General features: G+C 33.4%; 1 protein-coding gene and 2 long non-coding RNA genes across 3 annotated transcripts in view; 1 reads left to right on the top strand and 2 right to left on the bottom strand.

The window, feature by feature from the left end:
- LOC127703927 (uncharacterized) overlaps positions 1–1,061 on the bottom strand; it is a 64,596-nt gene extending 63,535 nt beyond the window's left edge. The window contains exon 1 of the long non-coding RNA XR_007983132.1: positions 855–1,061. This is a non-coding gene — a long non-coding RNA (uncharacterized LOC127703927). The remainder of the gene's footprint in view (positions 1–854) is intronic.
- The window catches only part of LOC127702139 (uncharacterized), a 29,220-nt gene extending 15,643 nt beyond the window's left edge, over positions 1–13,577 (bottom strand). Inside the window, exon 1 of the mRNA XM_052206243.1 lies at positions 13,499–13,577. The gene's annotated coding sequence lies outside the window, so the exon portion shown is untranslated. The remainder of the gene's footprint in view (positions 1–13,498) is intronic.
- LOC127703741 (uncharacterized) lies at positions 5,398–6,851 on the top strand. Its single transcript, XR_007983020.1, has 2 exons — positions 5,398–5,636; positions 5,784–6,851. It is a non-coding gene; the product is annotated as an uncharacterized LOC127703741 (long non-coding RNA).
- Positions 13,578–13,848: the final 271 nt, after the last annotated feature.

The following is a 13,848-nucleotide window of genomic DNA, read 5'->3' on the forward strand; positions in this document are numbered from 1 at the left end:
ACCCCAATTTGGACCAACTTGAAAACTTGGCCAAAAATCTAAAATCTAAATACATGTTTAGATACAGCATATCAAAGAACCCCATATATTCAATTTTTGTTGAAATCAAACAAAGTTTTATTTGGGCCCCAATTCGGACCAACTTGAAAACTGGGCCAAAAATCAAAAATCTAAATACATGTTTAGATTCAGCATATCAAAGAACCCCATATATTCAATTTTTGTTAAAATCAAACAAAGTTTAATTTTGGACCCTTTGGACCTTAATGTAGACCAATTTGAAAACTGGACCCAAAATTAAAAATCTAAATACACGGTAAGATTCGGCATAACAAATAAATAAATGGGGTCAAAGATTTTACAAATCTAATGCGCCATACTGGTCTTCCTTTATAAATATGCATTTCTTTAAACATAATTTAAAAGCAGTGTAAGGGAAGTAACCAAAACGTTGTATTTGGATTACCTCCCTTACACTGTTTTAAATTATCTTAATTGTTCATTAACCATTACTTTATACATAATTTAAAAGCAGTGTAAGGGAGATAATTTCAATGATGTATTTGATTTATCTCCCTTACACTGCTTTAAGTTATGTTTTGTACTAAAGTATTTGTCCATTAATGAGGACAACCTTGTTTTTCCCCCTTTTTTGCCCCTAATTCTTAAACGGTTTGAGCAATAACCCCCCAAAGCAAATCCTAACCATCCCTTTGTGGTATGGAAACTTGTAGTATAATTTCAGAGAGATACATACACCGTTCCACAGTTATTGTCTGGAATCTAGAAAATGCTTATTTTTGGCCCCTAATTCCTTAACTGTTGGTACCATAACCTCCAAAATCAATCCCCACCTTCCTTTTGTGGTATTGAACCTTATGGTAAAATTTCATAGAGATCCATTCACTTAAACTAAAGTTAGAGTGCGAAAACTAATGCGTCTTCGGACGACGCCGGACGACGACGACGCCAACGTCATACCAATATACGACTTCAAAAATTTTTTTGCGGTCGTATAAAAATAGAACAAATGACTCTGGGTTGACCAGTATCATGTATTGATCGCTGTACTTTCATTTGCGATTTGTCTGTACTTGCTGAGACTTTCAATTATTAACGGTACTGGGGGTATGATGCATTGACGTGATTCGACAGAACCATGTTGTTGAAACTAATAAACGTGTGAGCATGCGCGCAGGTGTGAGATTTAATTTTGCATCCGAATTATTCAAAAATGCCAACATTGTCATGGAAACCGGTATCTAAACGTTCATTTCATATTTTTTAAAGAAGAAATAACGTAGAAAGAACTATATAAACTGAATCATGCTTTGACAGCGTACACGGATTTTTTTGTGTCCATCTTTGGTCAGTGTTTTACCATTGACAAGTTAACACCCAGAAATAGGAACAAAAGAAAGTACAGTTCTGACAGCGTGATATTGCATTAATAAAGAGTCAAATCAGATTTAAGTACACTAATTTTTAACATTTTGTATGATACACAGTCGATTTAACAGTTTACGTCAGAACATCAAATTTATATCAAAAGACTTCTAAAGTTTAGTATAGTTTTATTTACTTTCAATGTCAATTATTCAGGCATTGTGATGATGCCAACATTTTAACAATGATTGCCTTTGTGACTAAGTCTTACAGGATTGAAATTTGAATCAGAAGAAAATGTCCAGCTGACTCATATATTTGTTGGAAGTCAGGGCTATCAGGTCTGATTTGCTGGGCTAGCATTTCTATCAACAGGACTAGTAAATCCTGCTACCAACAGAGATGCAAACAGTTTTTTTTTCTGTCAGACATTGGGGCCTACAGGGTAGCAAGTTTTGTCAGACCCATCAATTTTTTGCTAGACCTACATTTTTTTATATCAGCTTTTTATACAATAAGAGAACGAAGATAGGATGTCTTTACAGTGACAGCTGCTTTAGTGGATTGTTTTTAGAAAATATCTTAAATTCAATTTTCTTTTTATTTAATAATTACTACAATACATTTTTAATTTTTTTTATTGTGTACCACTGAACTGCAGGCTAGGGCCATTCTCCATTTTTTTTGACAGTTCTCTAAGATTTTTAATTGATTACAACTTTCTCAGGAAAGTGAGGACTGAAAAGTCAATTCAGTTTTAAATTTCCCTCTTTAAAGTTCCCAGTTACAACTCTCATCACAGGGATACATGTACTTACAAAAAATCAATCAGATTGATATAAGCTGTGTGCAGCTTGTTTCCAGATCTTACTTTTTGTTATCCTTGTTTATTTTGATATATTTGTAAATTGCATGAATAAATATGTTTAAATTTCAAAAAGCAACATTTGAAAATTTTATATTTTTTTTACCATTATGTTGGAACACAAAATTTTGTTTTAATGGAAGACTACTTTTCATATAATAAATGTCACATTTTAATTGTTCAGATACATTAACTTTTAATTTGGTGGATTACTCATCAATTGAGGTGCTCCATTATTGGAAGAAGATTCGCAATACAGTTACAATTACAGAAAGAATGAAAACTGCCGTTTCTCTCCCCAATCTCATGTATCCCCATTGTTTACTGCGAAAGTTGACCTACAAAGCATTGATGTTTGAATCATATAAAGCAAACATACTAACTAACTTTAATTAATAAATTTTCAACAAGGCAAATTTCAATTCCCCACTAATAGGTTAGCACCAAAAATGCTAAATTTACTAAAATCCTAGAGAACTGTCTGCCGGTCATTAGGTCTTGCACAAAAGCCCAATTTGCCGGACCTGCTCATTTTCTGCCCCCTCGGGCCGACATGTCCGACGATTAGTTGCATCTCTGTACCAATAAGTCCTGGGCTAGCGAGCTGAAACATCAAGTTTTTTTACCCTGATTTCAGGTAGAATAGATGACTTTCACATACATGTGATGGACTGTGAAACTCAGATCAGGAGATTGGGAAATTTTGGTCAGGAGATTAGGACTCAGATCAGGAGGTTTTTTATCGACATAAATTTTGTTGTAAATGTAACCGTGTGATGTAGAAATTGTCTTTTAAAGTGTTTTTTCTTCAACTTTCCATCCGAATGTAATATGTATATAGTACCCTTGTACTTGTAAATATATCTTTATTCAATCTAACATTCTTCTTCTTTTTTTAGAATATTCTTTAATTTCTTTTTTTTAAATCTTTTTTTATCTTTATTCAATAAAACAATCATTGCAAATAGAACATTCTTTCATGCTAAAAAACATATTTTACAAACTGTTTATATATGGAAGTTTTTAACGACCTTGACTGGCTATACAGCCCTTGCGCGGTCGGTCAAACTGTTTACTAATGTCATATTTATTATATAGATTTCATTTAAGCCTTGAAAAGAAGTTTAGAACCCTCAAACTGTTTCCAAATTATTATTTTTTATTTGTCCTAAGACATTTAAAATCATTTAATTACCATCCTTATATGATTATTTGTTCAATTTATATTTCAATTATATTCTTTTAACAATGTACATTATTTAAAGGAAAGTAACTTAAAACAGGATAAAACAAGGGAAGTAACCCAAAATTATTTCAATTATTTTTAAATACACAAAGTTTTTATTACACAACGGCAGTTAGCCTGAGGTAAAAATCGTTGATTACCAGTATGTTTGACACCCAAGCTGGCAAGTGAAGCCATATAATTATGCATGTTCTTTGATTTACACTGGGAACAGTGTGTCAATATATATGATCCTGATTTACAGGTAAAATTTAACTTCAGGTAATGTCAGTTACACCGGATATGATTGGGACTCTCAGGTTTTTACCTCTTCTATAATAAACATCTTAATAAGAAATGATCAAAATGGCGGTTGAAAGTTTTCATTCATGAAATATTTCATACACAGGATTTTTTTCTCTTCAACGGGAGGACGGGAGGAGACCCCTGAAAACGGGATTATTGTACTCCCGTCGGGAGGTTCACATGTACAGTATGCTCTCACTTTCCTGCATGTTCCCATATATTTCCGATGTCACAATTCTTATGCTATCAGTTCACAATAAGATCTGATTGCTCAATAAAGTAGTATCTATAGATTGGCTGTAACTCATTCATAAAAAAAACAACTTGAAATTGGTCTAATTATTGTGACATCCATGACTGCACATGCTCTCAGACGAATTATAGTTATCTCGTACCATTGTAAACTCGTACCAATGTCAACTCGTACCACTAAAAATAAAATGCTTCGCTGGGCGCAGCTTGATACGACCGCAGAGGTCGAACCCTGAACAGTTGGGGCAAGTATGGACACAACATTCAAGCTTGATACAGCTCTGAATTTGGATTGTGATTAAATATTTGACACAGCATAGGTTTCTGACACAGAAAGAATGTGGTCTAAGAACTTGAATTTTTTTAATTTACCTATTATGGTCCAATGTCCAAAATCAAAATACATGGTTAGATTCAACATATCAAAGAACCCCATATATTCAATTTTTATTGAAATCAAACAAAGTTTAATTTTGGACCCCAACTTGGACCAACTTGAAAACTGGGCCCATAATCAAAAATCTAAACACATGTTTAGATTCAGCATATCAAAGAACCCCAAAAATTCAATTTTTATTAAAATCAAACTAAGTTTAATTTTGGACCCTTTGGACCTTAATGTAGACCAATTTAAAAAACCGGACCCAAAATTAAAAATCTAAATACACGGTTAGATTTGGCATATCAAAGAACCCCAATAATTCAATTTTTGATGAAATCAAACAAAGTTTAATTTTGGACCCTTTTGACCTCAATATAAACCAATTTGATAGCGGGCCCACAAATAAAAAATCTAAATACATGGTAAGATTCAGCATATCAAAGAACCCCATATATTCAATTTTTGTTGAAATCAAACAAAGTTTAATTTTGGACCCCAATTTGGACCAACTTGAAAACTGGCCCAAAAATCTAAAATCTAAATACATGTTTAGATTCAGCATATCAAAGAACCCCATATATTCAATTTTTATTGAAATCAAACAAAGTTTAATTTTGGACCCCAACTTGGACCAACTTGAAAACTGGGCCCATAATCAAAAATCTAAACACATGTTTAGATTCAGCATATCAAAGAACCCCAAAAATTCAATTTTTGTTAAAATCAAACTAAGTTTAATTTTGGACCCTTTGGACCTTAATGTAGACCAATTTAAACAAGAGTGCACACGCTGAAATGTCTCGCCTTCTTTACTAATCATTGATATTATGTTGATAGTCCTAAATATAAAGCTTTATTACAACTGTCACATAAACTTAACATTAACCAAGTAAACTAAACATTGACCAATGAACCATGAAAATAAGGTCAAGGTCAGATGAACCATGCTAGGCAGGCATGTACAGCTAACAATTCTTCCATACAACAAATATAGTTGACCTATTGCTTATAGTTTAAGAAAAACAGACAAAAACACAAAAACTTAGCACTGAGCAATGAACCTTGAAAATGAGGTCAAGGTCAAATAAAACCTGCGTGACTGACATATAGATCATAAAATATTTCCATACACCAAATATAGTTGAACTATTGCATATAGTATTAGAAAAAAAGACAAAAACTCAAAAACTTAACTTTGACCACTGAACCATGAAAATGAGGTCAAGGTCAGATGACACCTGCCAGCTAGACATGTACACCTTACAATCTTTCCATACACCAAATATAGTTGAACTATTGCATATAGTATTAGAAAAAAAGACAAAAACTCAAAAACTTAACTTTGACCACTGAACCATGAAAATGAGGTCAAGGTCAGATGACACCTGCCAGCTAGACATGTACACCTTACAATCATTCCATACACCAAATATAGAAGACCTATTGCATACAGTATAAGAAAAACAGACCAAAACACAAAAACTTAACTATAACCACTGAACCATGAAAATGAGGTCAAGGTCAGATGACACCTGCCAGCTAGACATGTACACCTTACAATCATTCCATACACCAAATATAGAAGACCTATTGCATACAGTATAAGAAAAACAGACCAAAACACAAAAACTTAACTATAACCACTGAACCATGAAAATGAGGTCAAGGTCAGATGACACCTGCCAGTTGGACATGTACACCTTACAGTCCTTCCATACACCGAATATACTAGACCTATTGCTTATAGTATCTGAGATATGGACTTGACCACCAAAACTTAACCTTGTTCACTGATCCATGAAATGAGGTCGAGGTCAAGTGAAAACTGTCTGACGGGCATGAGGACCTTGCAAGGTACGCACATACCAAATATAGTTATCCTATTACTTATAATAAGAGAGAATTTAACATTACAAAAAATCTAAACTTTTTTTTCAAGTAGTCACTGAACCATGAAAATGAGGTCAAGGACATTGGACATGTGACTGACGGAAACTGCGTAACATGAGGCATCCATATACAAAGTATGAAGCATCCAGGTCTTCCATCTTCTAAAATATAAAGCTTTTAAGAAGTTAGCTAACGCCGCCGCCGCCGCCGGATCGCTATCCCTATGTCGAGCTTTCTGCGACAAAAGTCGCAGGCTCGACAAAAACAGGACCCAAAATTAAAAATCTAAATACACGGTTAGATTTGGCATATCAAAGAACCCCAATAATTCAATTTTTGATGAAATCAAACAAAGTTTAATTTTGGACCCTTTTGACCTCAATATGAACCAATTTGATAGCGGGGTCCACAAATAAAAAATCTAAGTACATGGTTAGATTCAGCATATCAAAGAACCCAATATATTCAATTTTTGTTGAAATCAAACAAAGTTTTATTTGGGCCCCAATTTGGACCAACTTGAAAACTGGGCCAAAAATCAAAAATCTAAATACATGTTTAGATTCAGCATATCAAAGAACCCCATATATTCATTTTTTGTTAAAATCAAACAAAGTTTAATTTTGGACCCTTTGGACCTTAATGTAGACCAATTTGAAAACTGGACCCAAAATTAAAAATCTAAATACACGGTTAGATTCGGCATAACAATTCGGTCATAATCTCAATTCAAATTTCCAATGGAGTTTGCAACCATAATTACCCATTTAAATTTACCATAGTGCTAACTTAATCTATTTTATAATAGAATTTAAAATATAGTGTCAAATCGTTCATATGGATTTTTTTGTGAAAAAAAAAGATGCAACATTTGCAGATATTTTTACTGTTCTTCCTTTATAAATATGCATTTCTTTAAACATAATTTAAAAGCAGTGTAAGGGAAGTAACCAAAACGTTGTATTTGGATTACCTCCCTTACACTGTTTTAAATTATCTTAATGGTTCATTAACCATTACTTTATACATAATTTAAAAGCAGTGTAAGGGAGATAATTCCAATGATGTATTTGATTTATCTCCCTTACACTGCTTTAAATTATGTTTTGTACTAAAGTATTTGTCCATTAACCAGGACAACCTTGTTTTTCCCCCTTTTTTGCCCCTAATTCTTAAACGGTTTGAGCCATAACCCCCCAAAGTAAATCCTAACCATCCCTTTGTGGTATGGAAACTTGTAGTATAATTTCAGAGAGATCCATACACCATTCCACAGTTATTGTCTGGAAACTAGAAAATGCTTATTTTTGGCCCCTAATTCCTTAACTGTTGGTACCATAACCCCCAAAATCAATCCCCACCTTCCTTTTGTGGTATTGAACCTTATGGTAAAATTTCATAGAGATCCATTCACTTAAACTAAAGATAGAGTGTGAAAACTAATGCGTCTTCGGACGACGACGACGACGCCAACGTCATACCAATATACGACCACAAAAATTTTTTTGCGGTCGTATAAAAAACTCGTACCAATGCAAACTCGTAACCACTGCTAACTCGTACCACGGTAAATTCATACCATTGTAAACTCGTACCAACTTATTTAAATGCATTCAAATGGTGTTTAATGATGAATATATACTTTAATTTCACTCAATACCTCTTAAGTCTGTAAAATGTATATAATTTGAAATTACAATGACCAATTTGTAGCTAATTTTCCTTGTCTAATTGGATAAAGAAAACCGTGGCAGATCCCTTGAATAGACTCTTTTTTAAACTTTTACTGACAACTGTTTGATTTAATTTTTAATCATTCCAAATCAGTAACATTGAATAGATTTGGGTATTTTTCTATTGTTTCTAAAAGGAATTTTATTTAATGAAAGAATTTATTTATTGTGTTTTAAAGGTTTAAAATTGTTTATGACCAACAGTTAGAAAGTATGAAATTTATTTTTATACAATATTCAGCACATTTAAGCAATTCCAATGGGAACCAATTGTGCCCCTCTTCTTGCCGACTTGTTTCTTTATTATTATGAGGCTGACTTCATACAGGAGATTCTTAGGAAGAGAGATAAGAAGTTAGCAATATCCTTTAACTCTACGTTCCGCTATATAGATGATGTTCTCTCACTAAATAATACAAAATTTGGTGACTATGTTGAACGAATCTATCCCATCGAACTAGAGATAAAGGATACTACAGATACAGTTAAGTCTGCCTCATATCTTGACTTACATCTAGAAATTGACAATGAGGGTCGGTTGAAAACAAAACTTTACGACAAAAGAGATGATTTCGGCTTCCCAATTGTGAACTTTCCATTTCTATGTAGCAACATTCCAGCAGCGCCTGCATACGGAGTATATATCTCCCAATTGATACGATATTCCCGGGCTTGTGTTTCCTATCATGATTTCCTTGATAGAGGATTGCTGCTCACAAGGAAGCTATTAAACCAAGAGTTCCAAATGGTGAAGTTGAAGTCATCCCTTCGTAATTTTATGGACGCCATCACGAGTTGGTTGACCGTTATGGAATAACTGTTTCACAGATGATATCGGATATGTTCCTTATGTCGTAACTACAATACCTTTCCCTTTTCACGAATGTGACTTACCGAATTAGACTATTTACCGGATTTGTAATAACATAAGCAACTCGACGGGTGCCACATGTGGAGCAGGATCTGCTTACCCTTCCGGAGCACCTGAGATCACCCCCAGTTTTTGGTGGGGTTCGTGTTGCTTAGTCTTTAGTTTTCTATGTTGTGTCATCTGTACTATTATTTGTCTGTTTGTCTTTTTATTTTTGGCCATGATGTTGTCAGTTTGTTTTCGATCTATGAGTTTGACTGTCCCTCTGGTATCTTTCGTCCCTCTTTTAAGCAGAATATGACCATGATAATATGATTAAACAAGTTGATTAGTTAATAATCAACCAATAATCACACAATCAAAGGAATTTAATATATTTATTAGCAGGGTAATTAAGAAATTACATTCGTATTTTTGTTTAAGTTTTCATTCAAATCTGGTATAAAATTCAAAGATATTTTAATTTTTTGTATAAAGCTTAAAAAAAAATAATCATAAAACATTCGTATTTTTGTATAAGTTTTCAGTAAAATCTAGTATAAAATTCAAGTAATTCAATTTTTTTTATTTAGTTTACCAAATAAAAAATCATAAAACATTCGTATTCTTGATGGTACGAGTTTGTAGTGGTACGAGTTCTGATTGGTTCGACTTCCCAGTGGTACGAGTTAACTTTTTTGGTACGAGTTTACGTGGTACGAGTTTACAATGGTATGAGTTAACTTGCTTCCCTCTCAGACTCTGTGACAGTGTTACAAAAATACATAGGAATATTAAAGTAATAAAGGAACAGAGTTCCAATGTCCTGTATTTCTATGTCTCCTGCAACATGTCATGTTGAGCATACAGTATGAAGCTTTTCCGTATTTAAATAAAATGCTCCGCTGGGGCGCAGCTTGATACGACCGCAGAGGTCGAACCCTGAACAGTTGGGGCAAGTATGGACACAACATTCAAGCTTGATACAGCACTGAATTTGGATTGTAATTAAATATTTGACACAGCATAGGTTTCTGACACAGAATGAAAGTGGTCTTAGAACTTAAAATTTTTTAATTTACCTATTCATACATGTGATGGACTGTGAAACTCAGATCAGGAGGTTTTTAATCGACATAAATTTTGTTGTAAATGTAACCGTGTGCTGTATAAATGGTCTTTGAAAGTGTGTTTTCTTCAACTTTCCATCCAATTTATTATGTTTATAGTACCCTTGTACCTATAAAGTTTCTCCATCTTTATATACTACATGTTCAATCTAACATTGTTTTTTTTTCAGTATGTTCTTTAAATTTTTTACTTCATATTCTATAAAACAATCATTGCAACCAGAACATTTGTTTAACTATCTGCAAATAATTTTTATTTTTTTTTTTTATCTTTATAATTTTTATTTGCATACTCAGAAAATCATTCTAACTGTATAACAAGGGTCATAGTAATTATATAAATTTCAATTTAAGCCTTGAAAGGAAGTATAGAATCCTCAAATAATTTTCAAAATATTATTTTTTTATTTGTCCTAAGACATTTAAAATCATTTAAGTACCATCCTTTTATGATTATTTGTTCAATTTATATTTTATTTATATTCTTTTAAAAATTTTCATTATTAAAAGGAAAGTAACTTAAAACAGGATAAATCAAGGGAAGTAACCCAATAAATACACAGTTTTTGTTACACAACGGCAGTTAGCCTGAGGTAAAAATCGTTGATTACCAGTATGTTTGACACCCAAGCTGACAAGTGAAGCCATATAATTATGCATGTTAATTGATTTACAGGTAAAATATAACTTCAGGTAATGTCAGTTACACCAGATGCCTGAGATGATATGTTGGGCAGAAATTTTTCATTCATGAAAAATTTCATACACGGGATTTTTTCCTCTTCAACGGGAGGTCAGGAGGAGACCCCTGAAAACGGGATTATTGTACTCCCGTCGAGAGGTTCACATGTATGCTATTCAAACCATATCATTACAGACTACACGAAATACGTCGGACCGTCGGACAAATCCGGTGAATAATGGATCGGTCTGGTAAAATTTTGTTGAATTCCGGTCCGAATGTCCGGTGTTATATTTTTCGTGGATTTTTTTAAAAACCCTACATTTTTCCCAATTTTGGGGGCAAAATTCCCAAACGATCTCAAAATTCATTCTCATCTTTATTATTCATGACAGCGATGTTTATTTTGTTCAACCGCTAGCTTTATGCCGAAAATCGCATACAAGTAATGTGTAAATCCGAGTAAAAACATATATCCTGACTGACAAAAACAACAATGGCTGCCATCAACCGGAAATATAAACAATACCGGATCAGATTCCGGGAACGGATAAGGACAATTTCCGGGTTTGCCGATCAAATACAATAGAAACATAAAAAAAATCCAAGCAGGTTCACAAAATACAGCTATGAAATATAAACACTAGAATTGAAAACCAAAAGATATATGAAAATGAAAGAAGATACAGGAAATATTTTATACAGAAACTCAAAATTTTTAGTTCACAAATAATTTTCATGTCAAAATCCAATAAAATGTGACATTACTTTTCTTTATCACTAAAATGCATTCAAGCAATTGTGCACAACTTTCATCAAAATACATGTATACACTCTTTGTCACATGATTTTGTTTTTGTGCATTTTGGAGAGGAGTAGGGCACAATAAGTCATAAGATTGTTGTATTTTGTCGGATAATATACAATTAGATGTAAAAAAAATTGGTCAGGTAAAATTTCATTCGGTCTGGTAAAACTAGGTTGTTTACCAGACCCAATGTCCTGTAAAAATAAAATTCATTCGTGTAGTCTGTCATTATTATTTGCTTTTATATATAAATCAGAAATAACCAATTTAAAATGGAAAATTTTAAAGAAAAAAAAAGGAAAAAAAAATCCCCCCCCCCCAAATTTTTTGAACCCCCTTATGATTCATCACCCCCAAACTCAATCCCAGCTTTTCCTTTGTGGTATGGTACCTTGCAGTACAATTTCATAAAGATCCATACACTTACACACAAGTTATTGTCCTGAAACTAGAAAAATGCTTGTATTTTTGCCCTTTTATGGCCCCTAATTACTAAAATTTTGAGGGAATTACCCTCAAAATCAATCCCAGCCTTCCCTTTGTGATATGGTACCTTGCAGTACAATTTCAGAGAGATCCATACACTTGAACACAAGTTATTGTCTGGAAACTAGAAAAATGCTTATTTTTTGCCCCTTTTTGGCCCCTTATTCCTAAACTTTTTGGGCAATTACCCCCAAACTCAAAACCAGCTTTCCCTTTGTGATATGGAACTTTGTAGTACAATTTCATAAAGATCCATACACTTACAAACAAGTTATTGTCATGAAACTAGAAAAATGCTTGTTTTTTCCCCCTTTTCGGCCCCTAATTACTAAAATTTGGAGGAAATTACCCCCAAAATCAATCCCAGTATTCCCTTTGTGATATGGAACCTTGTGATACAATGTCAGAGAGATCCATACGCTTACACACAAGTTATTGTCATGCAACTAGAAAAATGCTTGTTTTTTGCCCCTTTTTGGCCCCTAATTCCTACCATTTGGAGGCAAATACCCCCAAAATCAATCCCAGCATTCCCTTTGTGATATGGAACCTTGTGGTACAATGTCAGAGATACACTTACACACAAGTTATGTCTGGAAGTTTCAAAAATGCTTATTTTTGGCCCCTTATTCCTTAACTGTTAGTACCATAACCCCAAAATCAATCCCCACCTTCCATTTGTGGTATTGAACCTTATGGTAAAATTTCATTGAGATCCATTCACTTAAACTAAAGTTAGAGTGCGAAAACTAATGTGTCTTCGGACGACGACGCCGACGACAACGTCATACCAATATACGACCACAAAAATTTTTTTGCGGTCGTATAAAAACTGGTTCGGTCACCTCAACTACATGCCCAAATAATTTAATTTTGGATGTAACGCGTCTTCCGATTGGCTGACATTGTTTTGTTTATCAGCTCATAGACATAATTTTGTCATGTGACCTTGATGTCATCAACGTTTTTTCATGATTTACTGCGGTTTAAAATGGAAATAAGAATTAAATTATAAGAAATGACTGTAATATTTTTTCTGTCTATTCGAAATAGATACGCGGATTATTCAGTGTGCACCACATTTTTGATGTTATTTCTTCATAGACAGAAAAAATATTACAGTCATTCCTTAAATAATTTAAACTATAAGAGGCATCCAAATTCTTAAACTTAAAGTGGAGAAAACTCGGCTAACTTTGTGCAGTCGGATAAGCAATGAGTTCCGAGCTATTTTACTGATTTGACTGCCTACTGAGGCTCGGAATTCTAAATCTTCAAAGGGATCGTCTTCTTTTATATCCAGTTTTCCGTCAACATTGATGATTAGTGTCATAGTGACTGTAAGATCATTAACGTTACGTAGAGCAGGGAAAGGGTGTGTCGATATACGCCAATTTCTAGACAACAAGCATCAAAATTATAAAGTGTCACATTTCCAGAATGGATCCTGATTTTATTTGAGTAGTTTTATGTGTAACTAGATGAGGATAGTTGTTGAGTTACCTTCAGATGTTAAATATAAGACGTGAAGTTTTCTTCGAAAGTGACCATCTTGGAAAGTTCTTGTGTTTATAAAAATTACAGATTTCCGTTTATGAAACGAAGTTAAATGAGGAGTCTGCAGCTTAAACCTCCAGATTGATATATTCATGTCAGAAATGTTTCTATTGTATCTATTTATTTAAAGTTCATAACTACACAAGCACAATCTATTTATTTAAAGTTCATAACTACACAAGCACAATAGTATAGTTCATCAAACTTCTGTTTTTCTATAAAAAAAGCCAAATCTTTAAGAAACATAAGTACGTGCCCAATCAAACCAAAAGATTACCGAGGAATCCGACACAAAT

This window comes from Mytilus californianus, unplaced genomic scaffold (assembly GCF_021869535.1).
Source record: "Mytilus californianus isolate M0D057914Y unplaced genomic scaffold, xbMytCali1.0.p SCAF_1, whole genome shotgun sequence".
Classification (NCBI taxonomy): domain Eukaryota; kingdom Metazoa; phylum Mollusca; class Bivalvia; order Mytilida; family Mytilidae; genus Mytilus; species Mytilus californianus.